The 27,696-nt window shown below is 44.7% G+C and overlaps 1 protein-coding gene across 2 annotated transcripts in view; it reads left to right on the top strand.

The window, feature by feature from the left end:
• The first annotated feature begins 1,239 nt into the window (after nt 1-1,239).
• Nucleotides 1,240-27,696, top strand: part of LOC138792886 (pinopsin-like) — a 170,305-nt gene continuing 143,848 nt past the window's right edge. The window contains exon 1 of one of the 2 annotated variants that reach the window (XM_069970936.1): nt 1,240-1,309. The gene's annotated coding sequence lies outside the window, so the exon portion shown is untranslated. Of the gene's footprint in view, nt 1,314-27,696 lie in introns of both variants that reach the window. The other variant, XM_069970934.1, reaches the window with a different exon arrangement.

The raw sequence follows: 27,696 nt of genomic DNA, 5'->3' as shown, positions 1-27,696 counted from the left end.
TCCCAGCTCCTTGGTGCACCAGTGACATCACTAGTGCATGGGGAGCTGGGAGAACGATATACTGAGGGACTGCACCATGTCATGTCAGTATGAAGTGGGAGCGGACAGTTTCATGCTATGGGGCCCCATGAATCCTAACTATGCCCCTGAGTACAGTAGCAAGCTGAAGGAAGCACAGCATTGGCTTGACTGTAGCAGCAGCGTCTCTGGGGACAACAGGTTGAGAGGCCTGCTCAGAACATTGTATCTTTTTGTATGGAAAAACAAGTTGGTGGCTTTCTGCTATCTAGTGTACTATGTGGATTCTCTGATATTGGTGCAATTATCCATACTTTTCAATATTGCCACCTAATGCTGCTGTTTTGCTTTTATTCGATGGTTGGGGCCATCTCATTTTGCTTTGGGTCCCTATAAAGTCTAGTTATACTCCTGACAGGAGGATATAAAGCACTGTATATACAGTTACATTATTATATAATACACTTGACTCCTTTACATGTTGTTAACTACTGGTTATTGGTAAAATAAAGGTAACAAGCTGTTCAGTTAATGCATACGCCACATCCATTCTACGGCTATGTTCACACATAGTATTTCCATCAGTCTTTTGGTCAGTATTTTTTTTTATAATTATAATAGGAAGATTTGCACAGCTTCTGTGTTTTCAAACCACTCCTGGTTTTGTTTGAAAAAAGACTGCAAATCTTTCCATTATAATTTTGACCTGTCAGTTACATTCCTGGTTTTCACGGAAATACTATGTGTAAACATAGCCTATGACTGATACATTAGCACAAAAAAAACCCTGAGTATTACAATAAATGGAAGATGATACAAAGCAGCAGCTCTTGATCCTTTTAGCATGCTTGATTCCTATCAGCAGCCTGAACTGGAAATGCAAGCACAGAGCAGACACTCAGCTGAATAATAAAGACAGACGCAGATCTGTGCACTACAGTGGGGCACTACAACACACCAATCAGCTTAGAGAGAGAACAGATGATGCTGCCAGTTGTGGCTTGAAATACACCAGAGGGAAGTCTAGTCTGCACATACTTTCCCTAAGAACTGTGCGGAGCTGTAGATGGGAGCACAGACAATATATAGGTGGTAGCACTATTTTCTTTAGCAGACTCTGTCCAGCTGGATGATACTTAAAGCTTTAACCCCCTAGATTTGTTATCAGAAAGTGTCTACAAGTTTGCTTCCATTGTGCTGTGGAATATGACCTGTTGCCTGTGATCCCTTTGCTGTCTGACAAGACCTGGTTTATGTGGAGACTTCATTTCCTCTACATCATTTCTTGTATGTAAGTAAGTGACTACAAAAAAAAAAATACAATGTAATGAGCAAATGCTGCAGTTAACTGTATTGTTGTAATTAATTTTATTGAATGAAAATTACCTTCTATAACTCTGTTTTATTAGATCCTTTGTATTGTAGGTATAGGATGTCATTACCTGTATGTTACTGGTCGCCTTTTCGGTCTCGTTCTGTAAAACACCCGTTAGTGGTGGGAAAGTCACGTGGCTGGGTTGTGACTTAGGAAGCTCCATTGAGGGGTCTCAGCTGGTCAATGAGATTACTTCACATAGTATTACTGTCTGGGGATGTAATACTGTTTGGTCAGCTATGTATATGGGATAAGCACACTGTTCTGTACATATAATAATATGATTCTGATATATTGCAGCACCAAGTCTAAAGTCTACAGCATACTGTATGTAAATGTTTCTGTAAGTTTACAGAGCTGGAACAATGCAGGCTAATGATCTCAGGGATGATATTATCTGGACTTCTTCTCTCAATACATGTGCTCTCTTTCTTCATCTGAAATGGCTGCTATAGACAGCAAGACATGGCACACACACACAGTATTATAGCAATGTAAATAAACTTTTTATAGAGCTCTCACACATTATGTACCCAAAGCCATATTTACAGCTTGTGCTGCCCTTAGGCACTCAGACTGAATACACCCTACTGGCATCATTCTACATGTGTCAGAATCATAAGATATAGATCAGTCAGAATTTTGCAGCAAAAAAACACATATATTAACATATTATATGTGGATTTTGTTGCAGATTCAATGTGGATCTTACTTTTATACACAGAAACTGGTGAAACCAATCACAGATCCTCAACATATTGAGCATACTTTGGCTGCAAATCTGCTGTTTTTTTTTTTTAAATCAGTACTGATCCATGTGGATTCAATGAAAGGGGAGAATTTATTTTTCTGTCCAGCTCACTGCAATGGTCACAGTAGCTACATCAATAGTATTAATAATTTTGTTTATTCCCTTAAAGGCCTCGTTCACACAGTGTATTTTTTCATTAAAGACAACCAATCAGCCCAATTAGGCTGATATGATTCCCAGGAGTGCTGTATAAAGCTCCTGCAGCAGTCGCGGTATGTACCAGCCGCGGCTGCAACAGGAGCTTTATACCGGTGAAAAAAGAGTTGTATTCTCCGGATGCGTAACATCTGGGTGGCTCCCTGCCCGTATCTAGTCACTGCACTCTGCCTGTCAGCACGCTCGGAGGGCATGATTGACAGGTCATTACTGGCCTCTCTGCCTGTCAATCATCCTAGGAGGGAAAAACGAAAACACAAAAATGAAAATTTGTGCGGTCCAATGGGTCATTTTGGGCTTGGACCTCAAAGGGTTAAACAACGGGTGTTGTTGCAGATTGCAACAACAACCGTTAATTGACGCTGAGGCATTACATTAGACTGCATCGAATCATGTCCGTAATGTTTACACACTGTAGACACTACGGCCGTGGTTCTCTGCGGCTGCACAAAATAATTGACATGTCTATTTTGTGCAGCCGCTATTTAGTGAACAGTGTCTGTGCAACATATCCTGTGCGCACAATGTAAATTACAGCTCCTGGCCATAATTTACGTTGTTTGACCGGGTCAAACAACAGCCAATGTTCATTCAGACTGCTGCTTAACATGCTGCCCTAGGCAGCAGGGGCATTTCCTCATTAGGTAGGTGCCACCAGCATGTACGAGGGGGTGATGAGAAGTTCCTGGCTTTGCACAGAACAAATCGAGTCAGAATTTTGAAAGTACACATTTATTCAACATATTCCCCCCTCAGGCTGATGTACTTGCTACATCATTGTTCCAGCTTTTCTAGTCCATTAAAAAAAAAAAATCATGTGATAGATCTCAGCAGCATGTGTGACATCAGCAATGTCATCAAAATGATGACGCTTGAGGTGTTTCTTCAAGTTAGGAAACAGATAGTCAGAAGGGGCCAGGTCAGATGAATAGGGGGGATGGTGGACCAATTGTAAACCCAGGGTATTCAATTTGACAGCCCAAAACTTTGGAGGAGCGCAAGGGTACATTGTCCTGCAACAAAAGGGTTCCTTTGGTCAATTCCTCCTTATTGCATCCTTCAGCTGGTCAAGGAGGCTAGCGTAATACACTCCACCTATACTAGAGCCCAGAGGTAGGTAATCCCCCAACAGAATACCATCTTTGTCAGAAAAAATGGATGCCATGACTTTTTTGGCCAATTTCTAGTTGCAAATCTTTGGTTTTTGGGACCCATTATGAGGCTGTTCCTTAGACTGTTTCTTTTTTTGTGATAATAAATGTGGAGCCTAGTTTCATCTTCAGTCACTAACTTATCCAAAAAGTCCTTTGGAGCATCAAAATGACCAAAACAGCTCTGGATGCCTAAAGCATGCCTTATTCTGTTCACTCTTCAAAAATGTCCACACCCACTTCGTACAAAGCTTGCACATGTGTACTAGTAATAATAAAGCCGATACTCTCCCGGGAGTTGCCCAGTATCTGGACTGTCTTTTTTTCGGTAGATATTCACAGGTCCGTTTGAATGAAGAATCAGCTTGTGGACAACCTTGCTTGTTGCCAGGTCTGTTGAGATTGTGGGGCGCCCTCTGTGGGGTTCATTTCAACGGTACAATGCCTAGTCTTAAAACTAAAAAAAAACAGGTTCTGACAATGCTGTAGAAAGGACACTTTTCCCCTAGTGTTTGTGACATCTCAATATAAAAGTCTTTTGCAGATTTCCATGGAGAAACAAAATGTTCATAATGACCCGTTACTCCACTTTGCTTAAACCTCTGCCATCTCATGTTCTACCTGAAATTAAAAACAGTTCTAAGAATCGTAAGCGTCTGATATTTGCAGAGTTACATAACAAGATATCAAACTTTCATTTTTCAACTCCAACTGGAAGGGGACAAAGTCAGGAACGTCTCAGCACACCGTTGTAGTTTCCCTTAATAAGGTGACACCCCTATTGGCTAGTATTCCCTATATGTAGTTTCCTCTAGTAGATGGTTGGCCCTCTACATGCAGGGGGCTAAAAATGAATAAGACACTAAAAACCTGAGGTGGCAATCCTGGAGAGGTTATATGGTATCACATGATAAGTAATAAAAGCAGTTTGATTACAAAGAACACTGGAACAGGGTATAAAGTTCTAGTGCAATAACAGTACTTATAAGAACAAGCGAACCATTTCCCCCCCACATCTAAACCACAGAATTACCAAAATAGCACAGTCTGTATACTATCCAGGATGCCATCATCCTGACGTGCGTTTCCTGCCCCTGGCCCGGGGTATGTAAACTTTTGATCAGGGTAATTTGGATGTTTTTGGTTGTCATTATGATTTAAAAAGAGAAAACACAGCAGTTTGACAACAAATGGCTTCACTTGAGCACTAACCATGAGCGGAAAAAAAGTTTTGTGTTATCATTCACATTCTCTGAAAAAAGGGCAAGAAAAGCAAAAATTCGCCAGGGGTATGTAAACTTTTGAGCACAACTGTATATGATGAGAAAAGCCTATGTACTGATAGTATCTACTTCTATATTTGTCAGTGCATGATGGAAATATTGGTCTTTTAATAGTAGATTTTATTTAATAAAGACATGGGGGGAGATTTGTAAAACTGGTGTAAAGTACAATTGTCTTAGTTGCCCCTAGCAACCAATCAAATTCCATCTTTAATTTTTCAAAGCATCTGTGAGGATGAAAAGTGGCATCTGATTGGTTGCTAGGGGCAACTAAGACAATGCTACTATATACCAGTTTGATAAATCTCCCCCATGGTATTAATGAATATGTGGTTGTAATTTTAGTGGTCAGGGACCAGGGTGTAAATGTATTTATTATATGTCCGTCCGTATTTGAACGTCTATAGGTCTCATAATATGTTAGGATTTGAAGTGCTTTCCTAAAAAGCTGTACAGATGTTCGGATCTAAGTACCAGTCTGCTATTTTGATAGTACATTCATATCTGTACTGAGATGGAATATGTCTCTTCATTAAATCTAGGTCGCTCTCTGTGAGAATCAGTTAATTAAATAACCAGGAGTTTGAAACCCAGTAGAAATACTGAATGCAGTTACAGTACCTAATCCATAAAAAAAATGTAAAACTGTGTAGATGAGAATTTCAGTCTGGAACAAAGCCAATTAATGAACACACCAGTACTAGATCTTTGAGGCTATATGAGGATACAGTACGACAGGGAAAGTTGTAATCATCAATTCCTAAAGTTCAGTTTCAGCTGTAATTTGCTTGTAAGAGGGTGGTAAGAGTACTCTCCCTAATGATTGCAGACCGTAATGATTAAACATTTTCCTTTTTCTTTGTACTTTGTACACAACTCTTGATGGCAACAATCTCTTTTTTTAGGTTACGCATGGTTACGTACATAGTTTTTTTTTTTTTTTTTTACTGGTTTGCTTACAGTACAACTTATGCCAGTAAATAAAATTACTTTAACAACATTTACCATTGTGTACCTCTTTCATCCCCCAACCTCTATGAATAGGGGGGGGAAAAAACCCACAGAGATACCCTTCCCCAGGGGGCATAGCTAATGACTCATGGGCCCCAATGCAAAAGATCAGCCTGGGCCCCCACCCTAGTACTATAAGAATATACATGGGGCCCTGCTCTGTATAGCGCTCTCTGGTAGCACTTGATTAAAGCATCAAGGACCCTGCATCTTGTTGTTCAGGGGACATTGGAGGCACCAGCAGCTTCAAAAACTTTGCTGCTATGACAAGCCATTTTTTCAGCAGCTCTTTTAACCTGACGTAATTGGACGTAATCATGCCTGTTGGAAAGAGTCCTTAATTTTCCTTTATCCGCACGCACACGTGTGTGCTGGGAATCAGCTACATACTTCTTGATTGTGCGATGATCACGATGAAGTGTCTTGGCAATGTTGATTGTAGTCATGCCTTGACCTAAACACTCCACAATTTGTTGCTTCTTAGCAGCCAAAAGGTCCTTTTTTTTTTCCATTTGGCTCAAAACGTAGGCTGCCTAATAATGTGGGACAGCCTTCTTAAGTAGTCTTGCCTTTAATTGGACACACCTGTCAAACTAATTAGCAGAGGTGTCTGCAATTGCTTTCAGTGATATAAAGAGCCCTGACAGACATTACCATCAATGAGTTTAACTGACAAGCAAAAAAATTCTTGCCTTATCTTACCTTCATCATATAATTTGTAGATAGCCCGTAGTGCCTAAAGCAAACTATTTATATGTGCGCATTATGGGCCATTTTACCTTGCAGTTTACCTGAATGCGGTGGTGTAGAAGAAATGCTGTGTAATTACTTATATACTGGCGAAAATACTGTCTGAACATAGCCTCGAACATAGCCCTGAGAGCCTGGCACCCCTTCTTTAGTGATTATTGGGGCCTGACCTGTGGGTTCCCAGATATCAGACATTTATTGGTTTCCTTGACTGGAGAACGCCTTTGGCTTGGTTGTTCCTTCCCGGAGGGAAGGTCTGGCTAGTTCACTGACATCGAGACATGTGATGGTGTCTCTGCAGTGTTCTTTTGCATATTTGATTTCCCAGGGGGCAATGTTCTAGAATACACTGACGTTGAGACACGTGATGGTGTCTCTGCGGTGTTTTGGTTGATCTCCCTGAGGTCAACCAGCGTCCTTTTGCATGCACTTTCTAGTCATTGCTCCCACTAGCCAGAAACCTACTCCACACTGATGAGGGGCAAAAACCCCGAAACAGCTGTCTGTGGATGGATACCTTGCTGAGGTGGTTTCCTTGACTGGAGAACGCCTTTGGCTTTTTTGTTCCTCCCCGGAGGGAAGGTCTGGCTAGTTCACTGACGTTGAGTCATGTGATGGTGTCTCTGCAATGTTCTTTTGCATATCAGACATTTATCATCCACAGGATAGCTGATAAACATATACTGTAGGGAAACACCCCTAATATACATAACAGAAATATTAGTTATTATTTATTAGACACATTTATAAGTCATTTTTAATGGGTTTAATGTTATTTGGATGTATTTATTGATAGATTGTCATGCTGAGCACCAAACCTCACAGCACATGAAGCAGGAAGATGGGGATGATGGTGGGTAGCAGGTCAGGATGCCTAGGAGGAGGAGTGGTTTAGAGTTCCTCTTCCTCTAGCCTTGTCCCTCCTCCTTCTGTATAGGGTGAATCATTGGCTGGGCGGGACTGCCAAAGCGTACAGGTCCTCCTCTTCCTGTATGTCCTGTCAGTCTCAAGCTCCCAACTTATACAGCAAAGGGGGCCATAGGCTATGCAAATGTGACTGTTGTGACCCCTATAACTGCGCCACTGCCCATCCCCTACCCTTCTTCCCTGTTACCTGAGGTCCCATTGTTTTTTTGCCTTGTTAAGTTTTTTACTCCCCCCCCCCCCTTTAGTATAATAATTCATACTGTTTTTTAAAGATAATAAATTCATCCAATTATGTACTGACGGCACATCCTGGGAGAGCCAGTTCCTTAAAATGGTAACTCTTGCTAGAATTAAAAGTTTACTAATTATCTCCCCTTTTTCCGGTATTTTTGGAATATTACCCAGGAATATTACCCAGGAGTGTTATGCCTGGATCCCATTCCATACCTATCCTAAGTTTTGATTCTATTTTCATAACTAGATTTGCATTTCCAGGGAAATACATAGTGCTTGAAAAGAGCACCCCTTTAACAGTGACTTCCCTTTAAGAAAAACTTTAACGCTTTATTCCCCTTCCTTTAAAAGCAACTTTGGTACTGTCCCTTTTAAAAGCAACTTTGGTACAATCCCTAAGAAAGCAACGTTGGTGCCAACCCTTAAAGAGTGACCTATATACTGTGCCTTTAAGACCAGCTTATGTACTGTCCCTTTAAAAGCGACTTAGGTACCACCCTTTTTAGAGCAACTGTAGTGCTGTCCCTTTAAAAACAACTTTAATACGTTTCCTTTAAAAGTGACTTATATACCATCCCTTTAAGAGTGACTTATGTACCGTCCCTTTAAGAGTGCCTTATGTACCATCCCTTTAAGAGTGACTCTGGTACTGTTTTTTTAAAAGCTACGTTGGTAATGTGCTTTTAAGAGCGAGTTTTGTAATGTCCCTTTAAGAGCGACTTTGGTACTGCCCTTTTAAGAGCGACGTTGGTACTGTCCCTTTATAAGCGAATGTGGCCCCGGCCATCTAAGAGCGAGTTTGATTCTGGCACTTTAAGAGTTAAGAGCTAATTTGACTCACCTCTGCTACATCACAGACTCAGCTCTGCTGTGTAATGCGGGTATTAGCTCAGCTACACCACCGATTCAGCTCTGCTGTGTCATGCGGGTATCAGCTCCGCTACAACCCCGACTCGGCTCTGCTGTGTCATGCGGGTATTAGCTCCGCTAAAACACCGTCTCGGCTCTGATGAGTCATGCGGATATCCGCTCAGCTACAACACCGGCTCGGCTCAGTTGTGTCATGCAGGTATCCCCTCCGCTACAACACCAACTCTGCTTTACTGTGTCATGTGGGTATCACGTCCGTTACAACACCCACTCAGCTCTGCTGTGTCATGCAGGTATCAGCTCTGCTACAACACCCACTCGGCTCTGCTGTGTCATGCGGTTATCAGCTCCGCTACAACACCAACCCAGCTCTGCTGTGTCACGCGGGTATCAGCTCCGCTACATGCTGGTATCAGCCCCGCTACATCACTCACAGACCTCTGCTACATCACTGACTGACCTCTGCTACTTATAATGGTAAAAAACATTGCTTTCTCATGTCAGTGAGACAAAATCTTTAAGGACCTTCCATCTTCTACATCTTCTATTGGCCAACAGTGGACATGTGACTGAGTGGCTGTTGTAAGGCATGGACTGATAAGACCTTAAAATTTCAATTGACTGCTATATTTTAGCTATTTGCAAATGTGTTGTGATTGGCTGTTAGCGATTACAGTGTGGCCATTTTTTTCTATAGGTCATTATTTCCTATGGCCACTTAGCCCCGCCCCCTCCGTGACGTCATTAGCAGATAGGCCTAGACCTTTAGGCCGGCCCTTCCAACAGCCACTAAGGGGGGAGGGGGGCTATACGGCGATGACATCACAGAGGGAGTGTGGCTAAGTGGTTCTTCGCCGTGAAGCCCCGTCCAGGTATCCCAATCCACAGATGATGAAAGATCACTTTTTACTGGAACAAGCACCATGACGTATGATATAAAATAAGGTATGAATACTGTAAAATTTACCCTTTACACCTGTGTAGAGAAGTCATATTGCAAAAAGGGGATGACAGTGTCACTTTAAGTTGGATTCTTCTATGATTCATATTGATAGAAGACATGGGCATGTTTTTAAATATGTTTTCATTGAATTTTATCCCAGTCATTTTTTCTCCAATATATTTTCGTGTCTTACATGAATTTTTTTTGCCCATCATTCTCATTTGATCTCTATATATGGCTACCAGTGGTTTATTCCACCTTTCTGTGTCTTCCTCATATAGTTTATTATTTTATTTGATTTAAATCAAAGGCTATGTTCAAATATATTATTCTAAAGGACGCTGGTTGACCTCAGGGAGATCAACCAAAACACCACAGAGACACCATCACGTGTCTCAACGTCAGTGTATTCTAGAACATTGCCCCCTGGGAAATCAAATATGCAAAAGAACACTGCAGAGACACCATGACATGTCTCGAGGTCAGTGAACTAGCCAGACCTTCCCTCCGGGAAGGAACAACCAAGCCAAAGGCGTTCTCCAGTTAAGGAAACCACCTTAGCAAGGTATCCATCCACCTACAGCTGTTTAGGGGGTTTTGCCCCTAGTCAGTGTGGAGTAGGTTTCTGGCTAGTGGGAGCAATGACTAGTAAGTGCATGCAAAAGGACGCTGGTTGACCTCAGGGAGATCAACCAAAACACCGAAGAGACACCATCACGTGTCTCAACGTCAGTGTATTCTAGAACATTGCCCCCTGGGAAATCAAATATGCAAAACCCCGAAACAGCTGTCTGTGTATGAATACCTTGCTAAGGTTGTTCCTTTCCGGAGGGAAGGTCTGGCTAGTTCACTGACGTTGAGACATGTGATGGTGTCTCTGCAGTGTTCTTTTGCATATTTGAAGTCCTATACTTCTGATAATGTGGATATCACATCCATCTTATCCTGAAAGACAAAAATACCTGGTGCAGGTGTATAGCATTATATCTTAAAAAAAAGTGCTATATATATATATAGACAATTTCTATACTTGGACCCTTCTGATAGTGTGTATATCACATCCGTCTTATCCTGAGAGACAAAAATACCTGGTGCAGGTGTATATCATAAAAGTCTTAAAAAAGTGCTATCTATCTATCTATCTATCTATCTATCTATCTATCTATCTATCTATCTATCTATATATGCAGAGAATCCACAGCACTCCAGTGTAGTAAAAAAGCTCAATAAGCTGTGTTTATTCAGTCAATTCATAGTGCAACACTCCAAACGCAATGTTTCAGTGACTCTCTGTAACCATTATCTATCTATCTATCTATCTATCTATCTATATAGACAATTTCTATACTTGTCCTATATATTACAAATATATATACAAGTCCTATATATTACAGAAAATACTGTTCTCATCTACCAAGTGTGGCAATCAGAATTTGAATATAAAGTCATGGCACAGCGGCAGCAGGAAACCTCACAAAGTGTTTCAGGCAGAGGGCAGGGCAGAGAGTCTGGCTCAAGGGGCAGAAGAGGAAGTAGTGCAGGAAGAGGGTCCAGTGGCAGGCCTGAGCTTCCTTTGTCACACCAGGGTCGTGTCCACACGTCTAATTCCACAGTCCTGGAGTGGCTGGCTCACACTTCGACGTCCACAAGGATGAGTAGTGAGACAGCCAGCCAGGTATCTGTGGGTACCTCGGACACGACCCTGACTTGGCACAGGCACGCAGCAATTCCCCCACGTCCTCCATATGACATCCTCAGCAACATCCCGCTAACTTTTGACACGCCGCCTGCAAGGGAACTGTTGGCGTCTATGAGCAGCGAACTGCTCTTTGATGATGATGAGCACGTGGGAGAAGAGACAGGGGACAATAAAGTGCAGGGCATAGCTGTGTCGGAGGCGATATCAGAGCAGGCCAATGTTAGGCCTGGCAGGAGAGCAGTAGGCAGTAGATGAGAGAGGGCTGGGCAGGAGCCTGATGAGGATGATAGCATCATTCTGAAACAGGATGATTCTACATCGGATGTTACATGGGATCCATGGCAGGATTTGGCTTATTCGACCGATTCGTCAACCGGAAATCCGTCCGCCAGCAGGTCCGCCACAACTAAAAAGCAGACAGGCAACAGTAGTCAACTAACAAGTCAGAAGCATAGCCGGGAAAAGCAGATGACCACTGGGGAAACCTCCTCCAATGCAGGTCCTAGTATCGGCAGTGCCAGCCCATCCTCGCAGCCTGTCGGTACTAGACTCTACACCTCGCCTGTGTGGCAGTCTTTTAAAAAGTGCCCAGGAGGATACCTACAGTATGTGGTGATCTGTCGCCTGTGCGACGGGGGAATTAAAAGGAGGCAGACATATGCACCCAGCAATCCCGCAGCAGCGAAGCTGAATGCCCACCTGGCCAAGTTGCTGGTTCTCCAGGCTCTGCCGTTTAAAGTTGTCGACTCAGCACCTTTCCGTGAACTGATATCGTGTGCAGAGCCACGGTGGAAGGTGCCGAGTCGACACTACTTTTTCAACACAGCTGTCCCGGCCATGTATAGCTATGTTCGCGAAAAGGTATCTCAGTGGGTAAATGTAATATGGCCGGCGGACCCCCAGCAGCTTGGCCAAGGAAGGGCGATGACACCACCCCGTTGTCACAGCAGGGTTCCTGTGTCGCGGTCCTCCTCCACCTCCTCCAGTAGGTCCAAAACCTCCTCAACCGCCAGTGTTCCTCTCTTGTACCACTTGGGTGTAGCACGGAGGTGTCACGCTGTGCTGCATCTAGCCTGCCTGAGTGAAAGGAGACACACAGGGGAAGATCTGCACCGCCTGCTTGATACGGAAATCCTCTTGTGGTTGACTCCACGCCATCTTAACCCCTTAAGGACAGAGCCAATTTCGATTTTTGCGTTTTTGTTTTTTCCTCCTTGTGCATCAAAGGCCATAGCACTTGCATTTTTCCACCTAGAAACCCACATGAGCCCTTATTTTTTGCATCACTAATTGTACTTTGCAATGACAGGCTGAATTTTTGCATAAAGTACACTGCGAAACCAGAAAAAAATTCAAAGTGTGGTGAAATTGAAAAAAAAAAAACGCATTTTGTTTATTTGGAGGAAATGTGTTTTTACGTCATTCGCCCTGGGGTAATATTGACTTGTGATGCACGTTCCTCAAGTCGTTACGATTAAAACGATATATAACATGTATAACTTATATTGTATCGGATGGCCTGTAAAAAATTCAAACCATTGTCAAATAATATACGTCACTTAAAACCGCTCCATTCCCAGGCTTATAGCGCTTTTATCCTTTGGTCTATGGGGCTGTGTCAGGTGTCATTTTTTGCACTATGATGTGTTCTTTCTATCGGTTCCTTGATTGCGCATATACGACTTTTTGATCGCTTTTTATTACAATTTTTCTGGATTTGATGCGACCAAAAATGCGCAATTTTGCACTTTGGGATTTTTTTGCGCTTACGCCGTTCACCGTACGAGATCAGGAATGTGATTCATTAATAGTTCGGGCGATTACGCACGCGGCGATAGCAAACATGTTTGTTTATTTATTTATTTGTTTACTTTTATTTATAACCTGGGAAAAGGGGGGTGATTCAGACTTTTATTAGGGGAGGGGGCTTTTTATTGACAACAACACTATATATATTTTTTTTACACATATACTAGAAGCCCCCCTAGGGGACTTCTAGTATATACACTTTGATCTCTCATTGAGATCTCTGCAGCATAGATATGCTGCAGAGATCCATGAGATAGGCACTCGTTTACTTCTGGCTGCTGCAGCCGGAAGTAAACGAGTGCCGAGCCGGGGATGGCGCCATCTTGGAGCGGTCCCTGGCCGGCTTCAGAAACGGAGATCGCTCCTCCGGGATCACATCCCGGAGGAGCGATCTCCGCCACTAGACACCAGGGAGACGCTGGATCCGGTAATCGGATGCAGCTGTCATGTTTGACAGCTGTATCTGATTACTGTATTAGAGGGCACGGCGATCGGACCGTGCCCGCTAATACCTACGGTCCCGTGCTACAAGCGGCACCCGGGACCGCCGCAGTTCAGAGCGGGGTCGCCGTGCGGCCCCGCTCTGAACGCCCTTACCGGCAATAGGGCGTACCTATACGCCCTTTGTCGTTAAGGGGTTAAAGTTGGGACAGTGATGAGTGACAATGGGAGCAACATTCTCTCCGTGCTGCGTCGAGGAGGTATAAGGCAAGCCCCGTGTATGGCACATGTTTTAAACCTAATAGTTACACACTTTCTAAAGTCTTCATCCCATTTACAGACTGTGCTGTCAATGGCTCGAAAGCTGTGTAACCATTTCAGCCATTTAAGTCGCTCTCACCACATCCTCCTCGACCTGCAGCGGAGGGATGGTCTTCCCAACCATCGTCTCATTTGTGATGTAGCCACGCGGTGGAACTCCACCCTCCACATCCTGCACCGTCTCTATGAGCAGAGAAAGGCCTTGACTGATTTCCTCTTGATGCAGGTGGACACGGCGACTCCCTGTGTAACCTGGAGCTCGGCCAGTGGCAGCTCATGTGTGACACCTACTGCTTGCTACGACCCTTTGAGGAGGCCACCTTTCTGGTCAGTGGGCAAGACACAGTACTGGAGCTGATGCTGATGCAACTCAGTGGCGAGGGGGAAGAGGTCTTGCCACTGTCGCAGCCATGGTCGCTGGAGGAAGGCTTGGCGGAAGAGGAGGACCTGAATGCACAGGAACTCTTAGGGGAGACAGATGGAGGAGAAGGATATGAGCCTTCCTGCCAGACCAGAGGGGGGCCAGAGGAGGTTATGCAGGGCTATGAAGAGGATGAGGATGAGGAGGATGGAGGCAGCACCCATTGGCAGTATGATGTGGAGAGGGAGGCGGGGACTCCTTCCCACTCCCTGGTTGAAATGGCTAAGCGCATGTTGATATGCTTTCGGGCTGACCCACGCTTGCAAAGTATTAAACAACGGGACGAGTTCTGGCTGGCCACACTACTGGACCCACTGTATCGCAACAAGATGTGTGAATTCATTCACCCTTCCCAACGGGGAATTATTATAGAGAGGAGCTGGGTGCACAGTTAGTGGCAGCCTTTGGAACACGGTGCTCTCATTCACGCCATTCCCACCAGGGCCACACCAGCAGCGCTGCCTCTTCCACATCCTCCTCTAGCAGTTTTGGTGGCGTGAGCAGCGGCACCAATCTGAGCCTGATGTCCACGATGCGCGCTTTCATGCAGCCACAGGCCGGATAGCAGGAGCACCCGCACAGCAGCACGACATGGCGGCACACCTCAAACAGCAAGTCCAGGTGTTTTTGGACTCTACGTTGCCACCTAACGCCCCCGAACCCCTGGACTACTGGGTGGGAAAATTAGATGTCTGGCCACAATTCGCTGAATTTGCTTTGGACATACTCTCCTGTCCGGCCAGCAGTGTGTCATCTGAGCGAGTTTTCAGCACAGCAGGTCATATTGTCAGTCCCAGGAGAACCAGATTGTCCTGTGATAGTGTGGAACATCTGACTTTCATCAAAATGAACGCCACATGGATAGATAAGGACTTTGTGACACCTGCTCCTGATACCACAGAGTAGGATTTGGTCCTGTTGTCACAAAGATGTAGGACCTTTTCTGCATCTATTATGGTCTATATGTGAATAAGACCTTACTGGTCATTCCACCATTCCTGCTGCCCTGCTAACTCTCGCCTATCCATCGACCTCATTATTCTGCTTCTGCTGCTCATGTCACCCCAATACAACTGCTATTCCTGCCGTAGCCTTCATCTTGGCTACTGCTGGGCCTTCACTGGCCTCCATATTGGCTACTTCTGGGCCTTCACTGGCCTCCATATTGGCTACTGTTACTCCTGCCTGGTCTCCATGTTGACTAATGTTGCTCCTGCCCTTGCCTCCATGTTGACTACTGTTGGGCCTTAACTGGCATCCATGTTGACTACTGCTGTGCCTTCCCTTGCCTCCATGTTGGATACTGCTGGGCCTTAACTGGCATCCATGTTGACTACTGATGGCCCTTAACTGGCATCTAGGTTGACTATTGGTGTGCCTGCCCTTGCCACCACGTTGGCTACAGCTGGGCCTTAACTGGCATCCATGTTGACTACTACTGGGCCTTAACTGGCATCTATGTTGACTACTGCTGGGCCTTCACTGGCCTCCATATTGGCTACTGCTGGGCCTTAACTGGCATCCATGTTGACTACTGTTGTGCCTGCCCTTGCCTCCATGTTGACTACTGCTTCTCCTGTACTGGCCTCCATGTTGGCTACTGCTGGGCCTTAACTGACACCAATGTTGACTACTGCTGTGCCTTCACTGGCCTCATAATTAGCTACAGCTGGGCCTTAACTGGCATCCATGTTGACTACTGCTGCTCCTGTACTGGCCTCCATGTTGGCTACTGCTGTGCCTTAACTGGCATCTATGTTGACTACTGCTGTGCCTTCACTGGCCTCCATATTGGCTATGGCTGGGCCGTAATTTACATCCATGTTGACTACTGCTGTGCCTACCCTTGCCTCCATGTTGCCTACTGCTGCTCTGTTCTGGCCTCCATGTTGGCTCCTGCTGCTCCTGCTTGGCCTTCATGTTGGCTACTGTTGTTCCTGCCTGGCCTCCATGTTGACTACTGTTGCTCCTGCCCTTGGCTCCATGTTGGCTACTGCTGGGCCTTAACTGGCATCCATGTTGACTACTGCTGGGCCTTAACTGGCATCTAGGTTGACTTCTGGTGTGCCTGCCCTTGCCTCCATGTTGGCTACTGCTGGGCCTTAACTGGCATCCATGTTGACTACTGCTGGGCCTTAACTGGCATCCATGTTGACTACTGCTGGGCCTTAACTGGCATCCATGTTGACTACTGCTGTGCCTGCCCTTGCCTCCATGTTGGCTACTGCTGGGCCTTAACTGGCATCCATGTTGACTACTGCTGGGCCTTAACTGGCATCCATGTTGAATACTGGTTGGCCTTAACTGGCATCCATGTTGACTACTGCTGTTTCTGCCCTTGGCTCCATGTTGGCTACTTCTGGGTCTTAACTGACATAAATGTTGACTACTGCTGGGCCTTATCTGGCATCTAGGTTGACTACTGGTGTGCCTGCCCTTGCCTCCATGTTAGCTACTGCTGGGCCTTAACTGGCATCTATGTTGACTACTGCTGGGCCTTAACTGGCATCCATGTTGACTACTGCTGGGCCTTAACTGGCATCTATGTTGACTACTGCTGGGCCTTAACTGGCATTCATGTTGACTGCTGCTGTGCCTGCCCTTGCCTCCATGTTGATTACTGCTGTGCCTGCCCTTGCCTCCATGTTGGCTACTGCCGGGCCTTAACTGGTATCCAGGTTAACTACTGGTGTGCCTGCCCTTGCCTCCATGTTGGCTACTACTGGGCCTTAACTGGCATCCAGGTTGACTATTGGTGTGCCTGCCCTTGCCTCCATGTTGGCTACTGCTGGGCCTTAGCTGGCATCTAGGTTGACTACTGGTGTGCCTGCCCTTGCCTCCATGTTGGCTACTGCTGGGTCTTAACTGGCATCTAGGTTGACTACTAGTGTGTCTGCCCTTGCCTCCTTGTTGGCTACTGCTGGGCCTTAACTGGCATCTAGGTTGACTACTGGTGTGCCTGCCCTTGCCTCCTTGTTGGCTACTGCTGGGCCTTAATTGGCCTCCATGTTGACTACTGCTGGGACTTAACTGGCATCCATGTTGACTACTGCTGCTCCTGCCTGGCCTCAATGTTGGCTACTGCTGCTCCTGCCTGGCCTCCATGTTGACTACTGCTGCTCCTGTACTGGCCTGAAATGACTATTGCTGGACCTCCACTGGCCTCCAATAACTACTGCTGCTCTTTCACTGCATTTTTGACCTTTTTCCTGCATAGACACTGTAATGGTGAATTTCCTGCATATAACCTGTAATGGTGAATTTCCTGCATAGACCCTGTAATGGTGAATATTGAAGTCCAAAAAAAAAATGACTTTGAGATATCGAAAAGATAACGATGTTACTGACATGTAGAGCCCTAAATTCAACCAAATACACTACCCCCATATCATATAGATGCTTTAAACTATGAAATCCGAAAAAATCCGAAATTCGGTTGAACCGAACTTTCCGAAAAAATCCAAAAGTCCGGTCGGACCGAACTTTTGAAAAGTTCGCTCATCTCTAGTAGTGAACACACTGTATATAGTATAATGTCTATAATTGATTAAAACTGCCAAAAGAGAGTTTAGCTCTTACTTTACTGTGGGTGAACCCAGCCTCAATCTGCGAATACCAAAACATATAGCCTTCACTTAGGTCAAATTCTCCCTACAATCTATCAAAACTCTTGTTTTCCTAGTTCTAATAATTGGGAAACCTTGTATGTTCCTGTCCTTACTTCACTTTTCCCTTCTTTAATTAAACTCTGTCATCCATATATTTTTCAAAATCAGTGTAAAATCTAAACTGAATGTCACCCCGAATATTTTTCTTGTAGTTAACCACATTTTAAGAATTTGTGCACTCGACTTTTTCCCCTAGCTAAATCACCCCACTTCTCCTCCCGTTTGTGTCACCAAATATTTTCCAGTTGCCATTATTTTTCAGCATTATAAGCTGCACCACAAGAAAATACATCCTAAAATTTGGAAGTGCTTCTTCCTCCTTGTTGACTAGCAAACAAAAAAAGTTTTTTATAGCCTAACTTGTTTTCTTCCCCATATTCAAGGGATATTCCGGCACTAATCTTTTTTTTTTTTTCCAATCTAGTGACACATAACAAAGTTATATACTTTGTTTTGCACACTGCACCATTAGGATTGTGGAATTCAGACAGCGCTTCCTCAACTGGAAGTGCGGATGTCTCAGAATCCAGGACAGGTGTGGGTAAGACAATATAATTGCTCTATGACCATTTCAAAAGTTTTTAGAAACGACAGTGACACTTTAAAGTGTGTGTTAAGGAGTGAAATTGGGTGTTTTCTCATTCAAGAAGTGCATCCAGCAGTAAGAAGTACTAATCTTTGCTTTATATTTCCTATTCCTTTTGAATCTGTTTTTTTTTCTCTTTAAAAACTGAATAAAAAACTGTCACAAAAATATATATATATATATTTTTTTTAAACCCTTGGGCTAGAAACACATGGGGGGAGATTTATCAAAGGGTGTAAAATTTAGACTGGTGCAAACTGCCCACAGCAACCAATCACAGCTCAGCTTTCCTTTCAGCACTGCCTAAAGCTGAGCTGTGATTGGCTGCTGTGGGCAGTTTGCACCAGTCTAAATTTTACACCCTTTGATAAATGTCCCCCATGGTGTTGTGTAAAAAAAAGCCCTCTAAATGTTATAAAAATCTGGCATACAAAAATGTTATAGCCAGATGTTTTCTTGGTCAATAAGGAAAAATATTTAACATTTTTCACTGTTTTAAGGCTCAGCTTTTGGGCCTTTTTGAATTTCAGCTGTTAAAAAAGCTGTAGGTATGGTGTTTTTTTTCAAGAAGTTTTTTCTTCCATTGTATGTATATTGTCATTTTAATTTCCACTCAATTCTTCAAAAGAAATCCCAGGTCATTATCCTGCCCGTGGCTGTTTGGAACCTTGCGCGGGCCTCGTGCTATATGGCTGAGACTGTTGCCTTTAGTCATGTTTTGTGTTAAAATTATATGTTTTTGCTTTTGTCTGAGCTCTGTCTGAACACTATCCCACTCCTTCTGCTCTGCTGATTGATTTATCTGCCATACTCGCCTCTTCCCTGCTGTGTTCCCTATGGCCACTTCACAGTTAAGGAGGATGTACCACCCGGTACATCCTGTTTAACCTGAACCCACGGATTGATCGGCGCTGGCACGGGGAAGCCGGTGCCGCGGTCCGTTTTTCGGACCGCCGCCCGGTTCCCGTGCACGGCGTCGTTCGATCCAGCGGTACCGGACGGTGCTGAAGCACTGGAGGTCGGCTGGGCCGCCCCCAGTGGGAGGGAATTCCCTCCCCTGTATGACGCGGCTCGCTTAGAATGAATGGAGCCGCGTCATACAGGGGAGGGAATTCTCTCCCACTTGGGGCGGGCCAGCCAACCTCCAGTGCTTCAGCACAGCTCGGTACCGCTGGATCGAACGGCGCCGTGCACGTGAACCGGGCGGCGGCTTGAAAAACGGACCACGGCATCGGCTTCCCCGTGACGGTGCCGATCGATCCGTGGGTTCAGGTTAAAGAGGATGTACCGGGTGGTACATCCTCTTTAACCTCTGGTTTTCCTGAGTGATTGACATCTCATCTTTCCACTTGCTGGGATTTAGACCTCTAACCCTGGCTCATCTTTACCTTGGCTCTGTTTCCCAAATCTTCCCTTGAAATCTGTTTTTGTAACTTGCTGCCCGTTTGGTTTTGACCCCGGCCTGTTGACCAACCCCCGCTATGTAAGTTTTCCTTTCCTTGTTCAGTGTTATCACCTTTATTGCAACAAGGGACCATCTTTGTGGTGTCGGCAGTCACCTAGGACTGTTAAGGCAAGTAAGCAGGGTCAACTGGTGGGACCAGATTAAAGCTCACTGTCTGTGTCCTTCCCCACCTCTTCTCAGGCTATACCCTACCTACAGTCATGACAGTCATGATAAAAGTATCACATGACTTGTAATGAGAAAAGCACAGGAGATAAAGTGCCAAATAATAAACTCTATCACAGAGTAGAAAGATTACTTTTTTGTGTTTTTTAAGACAAAAATGTGTGTCTATTTGTAGCCTTAAGGAGACATGAAAGATATACTACATCAAAAATACTATTGTTTAAGAGTCTGACCAAACTAATATCTAATCAAAACCCATACTGTCTGGTTAAATGGCTTCAGGCAATAGACAGCTCTAACAGTTAGTTAAAAGGCTCCTTTGCATTGAGATAGTTTGAGACATTATCATGTCAATTGTACAGTCACTTTATATTTTCTAAATATATTCTCACAGAGCTGGAAGAGAATGGTCTTAGTGGTTTTTAAGAAAACAGTTTGTAAAATTGCAGGTTTTGACATCCCCCTTTAAAAAGACAAAAAAATTGCCTTTTTTTTCCCTTACATGGCTTAAAAAAATTCCATGGCTTTTCTTTTTTGCAAAAGCGCCAGGAGCCAGATGTTAGCTAGAGGTTAACCCCTTGCCTCTAAAGCCTGTTTTGGCCTTAATGACCAGGCTCATTTTTTAAAATCTGACCTGTCTCACTTTATGCGCTTATAGCTCAGTGATGCTTTAACGTATGCTAGCGATTCTGAGATAGTTTTTTCGTCACATATGACACTTTATATTTGTAGCAAAATTTGGTCACTACTTTGTGTATTTTTTGTGAAAAACATCAAAATATCATGAAAAATTTGAAAATTTTGCATTTTATGAACTTCTGAAATTCTCTGCTTCTAAAAAAGGAAGTCATAGCACATAAATTAGTTACCAGATCACATTACCAATATGTCCTCTTTATTCTGGCATAATTTGGGAAACATATTTTACTTTTTTAGGGTGTTACGGGGCTTAGAAATTTATTAGCAAATTATCACATTTTGTGAAAATTTCCAAAACTGATTTTTTTTTAGGGATCAGTTCTTTTTTTAAATGGATTTAGAAGGTTTGTATAGTGGAAACCCCCATAAGTGACCCCATTTTGGAAACTAGACACCTTAAAGAATTAATAATGAGGTATAATGAGCATTTTAACCCTACAGGGGCTGGAGGAAAGTATTCACAATTAGGCCGTAAAAAAATCAAAAATTTAAATTTTCAAATAATATATACGTTTAGATTGAAGTTTCTCATTTTCAAAAGGAACATGAGAAAAAAGCATGCCAAAATTTGTAACGCAGGTTCTCCTGAATACAACGGTACCCCAGATGTGGGCGTAAACCACTGTATGGGCACACAGCCGGGCTCAGAAGGGAAGGAGCGCCAATTAGCTTTTTTAATGCAGATTTTGCTGAAGAAATTTCCGAGCGCCAGGTGCATTTGCAGAGCCCCTGTAGTGTCCGCAGAATAGAATCCCCCCAAAAGTCACCCCATTTTCGAAAGTACACCCCTCAAAGAATTCATCTTTGGGTAGGATGAGCATTTTGACCCCACATGCATTAGAGGAAAGTATTCAAAATTAGACAGTAAAAATGAAAAACACAAATTTTTCCAATAATATGTTTGTTTAGATTGAAATTTCTCAATTTCACGAGGAACAAGAGAAAAAAAGTACCCCAAAATTTGTAAAGAAGGTTCTCCTGAATACAACGGTACCCCATATGTGGGCATAAACCACTGTATGGGCACACAGCGGGGCTCAGAAGAAAAGGAGCGCCAATTAGCTTTTTCAATGCAGATTTTGCTGAAGAAGTTTCTGAGCGCCAGGTCCGTTTGCAGTGCCCCTGTAGTGTCTGTAGAAGAGAAACCCCCCAAAAGTCACCCCATTTTGGAAAGTACACCCCTCAAAGAATTCATCAGGGGGTGTGGTGACCATTTTGACCCCACAGGTATTACAGGAAAGTATTCAAAATAAGACAGTAAAATTGAAAAACTAGAATTTTTCCAATAATATGTTCGTTTAGTTTGAAATTTCTCAATTTCACTAGGAACAGGGGAGAAGCTGCATGCCCAAATCTGTAACGCAGGTTCTCCTGAGTAGAACGGTACCCCATATGTGGGCATAAACCACTGTATGGGCACCCAGCCGGGCTCAGAAGGGAAGGAGTGCCAATTAGCATTTTCAGTGCAGATTTTTCCGAAGAAGTTTCTGAGCGCCAGGTGCGTTTGCAGCGCCCCTGTAGTGTCAGCAGAATAGAACTCCCCCAAAGGTCACCCCATTTAGGAAAGTACACCCGTGAAAGAATTCATCTTGGGGTGCAGTGAGCGGTTTGACCCCACAGGTATTAGAGGAAAGTATTCAAAATAAGACAGTAAAAATGAAAAAGTCAAATTTTTCCAATAATATGTTTGTTTAGTTAAAAATTTCTTAATTTCACGAGGAATGGGAGAAAAAACGTACCCTAAAATCTGTAACACAGCTTCTTCTGAGTAAAACGGTACCCCATATGTGGGCATAAACCACAGTATGGGCACACAGCAGGGCTCAGAAGGAAGGGAGCGTCAATTTGCTGGAGCAAAACCGCAGCTAGAAATAGTTATTAGAATAGCGCATCACGGGCAACCTGGTGTGGTTATGGGCAACCTGCGGTGGTTACAGACAATCTGGGATGGTTACGGGCAAAGTGGGGTGGTTACGGGCAACGTGGGGTGGTAGCGGGCAACGTTTGGGTGGTAACAGGCAACGTGGGGTGGTTACGGATAAACTGAAGTGCTTATAGGTAATCTGGGATAAGTACCTGTAATTTGGGGTCGTTACAGGCAATCTGGCCTGGTTACGGGCAATCTGGAGAGGGTCACTGGCAATTTGGGGTGGTTATAGGCAACATGCGGTGGTCAGAGGCAACGTGCGGTGGTCAGAAGCAATGTGCGGTGGTTACGTGCAATCTGGGGGGTTACGGGCAATCGGAGCTGATTACGCACCATCTGGAGGGGGTCACTGGCAATTCGGGGTGGTTACGGTCAACATGTGGTGGTTACAGGCAACGTGCGGTGGTTATAGGCAACGTGCGGTGGTTAGGGGCAACGTGCGGTGGTTAGGGGCAACGTGCGGTGGTTAGGGGCAACGTGCGGTGGTTAGGGGCAAAGTGCGGTGGTTAGGGACGACGTGCGTTGGTTAGGGGCGACGTGCGGTGGTTAGAGGCGACGTGCGGTGGTTAGGGGCGAAGTGCGGTGGTTAGGGGCGAAGTGCGGTGGTTAGGGGCGACGTGCGGTGGTTAGGGGCAACGTGCGGTGGTTAGGGGCAACCTGCGGTGGTTATGGGCAATGTGCCGTGGTTATGGGCAACGTGCGGTGATTACGTGCAATCTGGCGTGATTACGGGCAACCTGGGGCGGATATGGGCAACCTGCGGTAGTGACGGGTAATCTGGGGGGGTTAGGGGTAATTTGGGAGTAAACTGCAATTATTACTATAATAAAAAGTGTGTGTTTTATTTTTTTGTATGTTTTTCACTTTTTGTACTTTATAATCTGGGGGGTTACGGGCAATCGGAGCTGATTACGCACCATCTGGAGGGGGTCACTGGCAATTCGGGGTGGTTACGGTCAACATGTGGTGGTTACAGGCAACGTGCGGTGGTTATAGGCAACGTGCGGTGGTTAGGGGCAACGTGCGGTGGTTAGGGGCAAAGTGCGGTGGTTAGGGACGACGTGCGTTGGTTAGGGGCGACGTGCGGTGGTTAGGGGCGAAGTGCGGTGGTTAGGGGCGACGTGCGGTGGTTAGGGGCGACGTGCGGTGGTTAGGGGCAACCTGCGGTGGTTAGGGGCAACCTGCGGTGGTTATGGGCAATGTGCCGTGGTTATGGGCAACGTGCGGTGATTACGTGCAATCTGGCGTGATTACGGGCAACCTGGGGCGGATATGGGCAACCTGCGGTAGTGACGGGTAATCTGGGGGGGTTAGGGGTAATTTGGGAGTAAACTGCAATTATTACTATAATAAAAAGTGTGTGTTTTATTTTTTTGTATGTTTTTCACTTTTTGTACTTTATACATTCATTTTTACTGTATTACTATGATTACTGTGATATTTTCTATCACAGTAATCATAGTTCAGTGACAGAGACCAAATTGGTCTCTGTCACTTTAAATTTTCAGAGCTGGCTGGTTGTGAAGCGCATGCGCACTTCATAACCAGCCAGGACACCGAAGAGGAAGGAGCTCCAGGATCAGGTAATGTATATGGGGAAGGGGGGGTGACTGGGGGACGGGGGTGACACGGGGGGTGGGGGGCGACTTGGGGGGCGACACACTGACACTTTTTATCCCCTGTCACCAATGATTTATGGTGACAGGGGATAAAAAGTGCTTTTTTGCACTGGGAACAGGCGATCAGCGGTATATAGTATATACCGCCGATCGCCTGCTCCGGGACCACACGGGGGGGGGGGTCCCCGATCACTGCCCCATGCTCTCCGCTACCTCCGGTGGAGGAAAGCATGGGGCTTTGATCATTTATTCATTTCCATCCCTGCGAACAAACATCGTTTGTTCGCAGGGATGGGGGCGGCCATCTTGGATGTGATGGCCGCCCGGGGAGGGGAGGGTTAGTGATCGCCCACTAGGGGGGCTGATCTGGGGTCTGATTTATACATTTTATACAAAGCGATCGGCGGCGCCGGGAATACCCGTTACCGGCGGATCGCCGCTATAACGGTAATAGCGGCGATCCGCCGGTTTCGGGGGACGAGGGGGGGGCGGGGGACACATCAGATGTGGCGGTGGGAGGAGGCAACATTCTGCAGCCTCCTCCCGCCGCCCGATCGGCGGGGGAACTCAAATCTCCCCCATAGATGCTGCGGTCGCATTGACCGCGGCGTTACATAGTTACATAGTTAATACGGTTGAAAAAAGACACATGTCAATCAAGTTCAACCAAGGAGGGGATGGATACAGGGAAGGGGGAGGGGTGATAGGTTCTATACATATGCATCTATATTATTTTGGTCTAAGAACTTGTCTAGCCCTGTTTTGAAGCCCTCTACTGTTTTTGCTGTGACCAGATCCTGTGGTAGATTGTTCCACAGATTCACAGTTCTCATGGTAAAGAAGGCTTGTCGCCTCCGGAGATTGAACCTTTTTTTCTCCAGACGGAGGCAGTGCCCTCTTGTCCTTTGAGGGGGTTTTACCTGGAACATCTTTTCCCCATATTTCATGTAGGGGCCATTTATATATTTAAATAAGTTAATCATATCTCCCCTTAAACGTCTCTTCTCCAGACTAAACAAATGTAATTCTTTTAATTTCTCCTCATAACTAAGATGCTCCATTCCCCTTATTACTTTAGTTGCCCGTCTTTGTACCCTCTCCAGCTCTAGAACATCCTTTTTATGAATCGGGTTCCAAAACTGGACGGCATACTCCAGATGAGGCCGCACCAAAGCTTTATAAAGCGGTAATATTATATCCCTGTCCCGAGAGTCCATGCCTGTTTTAATGCATGACAATATCCTGCTGGCCTTAGAAGCCACTGACTGACATTGTGTGCTGTTCTGTAGTCTATTATCTACAAGTACACCCAGATCCTTCTCTATCAGTGACTCTCCCAGAGTAACTCCCCCCAGGACATATGATGCATGCGGGTTATTAGTACCCAGGTGCATAACTTTACATTTATCCACATTGAACCTCATTTGCCAAGTGGACGCCCAAACACTCAGTGTGTCTAAGTCATCCTGTAACATCTGCACATCTTCCATAGACTGTACTGTACTACAAAGCTTGGTGTCATCTGCAAAGATAGAAACATTGCTGTTAATTCCATTCTCAATATCATTAATAAACAAGTTAAACAGAAGAGGGCCCAGTACTGACCCTTGGGGTACACCACTTATTACCGGGGACCATTCGGAGTAGGAATCATTGACCACCACTCTCTGGGTACGATTATTAAGCCAGTTTTCAATCCAGTTACACATTAAATTTTCCAAACCGATAGACTTTAACTTACCCATCAGACGTCCATGAGGAACTGTGTCAAACGCTTTTGCAAAATCCAGGTACACTATATCCACAGCCGCGCCGCCATCCAGGCTTCTACTTACCTCTTCATAGAAACATATTAGGTTGGTTTGACAGCTTCTGTCCTTAGTAAAACCATACTGGTTATCACTTATAATACTATTAGCCACTACATATTCCTGGATGTAGTCCCTTATAAGCCCCTCAAATAGTTACCTGGGGAAGTTCGAGAGCCCTTTTTGAAGATTGGCATTACATTTGCCTTACGCCAGTCCCTCGGCACAATACCAGTAAGCAAAGAATCACGGAATATTTCATACAAGGGTAGTGAAATTACAGAACTGAGTTCCCTAAGAACTCTGGGGTGCAATCCATCAGGCCCTGGAGCTTTGGTTACATTGAGTTTGTTTAATTTATCTTGGACCATATCTATAGTAAACCAGTTCAGTACATTACATGTGTTAGCAGCACTGGCCCCACCCACCTCAGTACTGGCCCCACCCACCACAGCTCCATCCTCTTTTGTATATACAGAACTGAAGAACCCATTAAGTAACTCAGCTTTCTCCTGATCCCCAGTTATTAATTCCCCGTCGCCATTATTTAGGGGTCCTAAATGCTCTGACCTTGGTTTTTTTGCATTAATATATTTGAAGAATTTTTTGGGGTTTCTTTTGCTTTCTATAGCTACCTGCCTTTCATTGTGAATTTTTGCTGCTTTTATTACATTTTTACAGGTTTTGTTGACTTCTTTGTAATGTTTAAATGCTACAGCTGACCCCTCTGATTTATATTTTTTGAATGCCCCTTTTTTCTCATTTATAGCCCTTCTAACCTCGGTTGTAAGCCATGTGGGATTGGATTTCAACCGTTTATATTTGGTACCCATAGGAATATATTTGGCAGTACAGTTATTTAATGTGGATTTGAAGATTTCCCATTTATTAGCTGTATCCGTATGTGACAGCAGCCGCTCCCAGTCTATGCCCTGAAGTTCTGCCCTTAACCCAGGAAAATTGGCCCTTTTAAAATTAAGAGTTTTTGCCCTCCCAACATGTTTTTCTTTTCTACACTTTAAGCTAAAAGTCACTATATTGTGGTCACTATTACCCAGGTGTTCATGGACAGTGACATCCCCAACCAGCTCAGCATTGTTAGAAATAACCAGATCCAACAAGGCATCACTTCTAGTTGGCTCCTCCACAAACTGGCCCAGAAAATTATCCTGCAGGAGGTTAAGAAATTCCCTCCCCTTTGTGGTTTTAGCTGAACCGTGACCCCAATCTATATCTGGGTAGTTGAGGTCCCCCATTATCACTACTGTCCCCTCCCGGGCAGCCCGCTCTATTTGTCTATTCAACTGGCCATCTACCTCCTCAGTAATGTTGGGGGGTCTATAGATTACACCAAGAATAATTTTTTCACTCTTTACCTCCTTCTGTAGTTCTACCCACAATGCTTCCACATCATCACAGTCATCTCCCACTATTGCATCTTTTACACTCACTTTAATATCATTTCTGACATACAGACATACTCCTCCTCTTCTGCCCACCCGGTCCCTTCTGAACAACGTAAATCCCTGAATATTGACA

Source organism: Dendropsophus ebraccatus, chromosome 5, assembly GCF_027789765.1.
Source record: "Dendropsophus ebraccatus isolate aDenEbr1 chromosome 5, aDenEbr1.pat, whole genome shotgun sequence".
Taxonomy (NCBI): Eukaryota; Metazoa; Chordata; class Amphibia; order Anura; family Hylidae; genus Dendropsophus; species Dendropsophus ebraccatus.
This window is presented reverse-complemented; position numbering and strand designations above follow the sequence as displayed.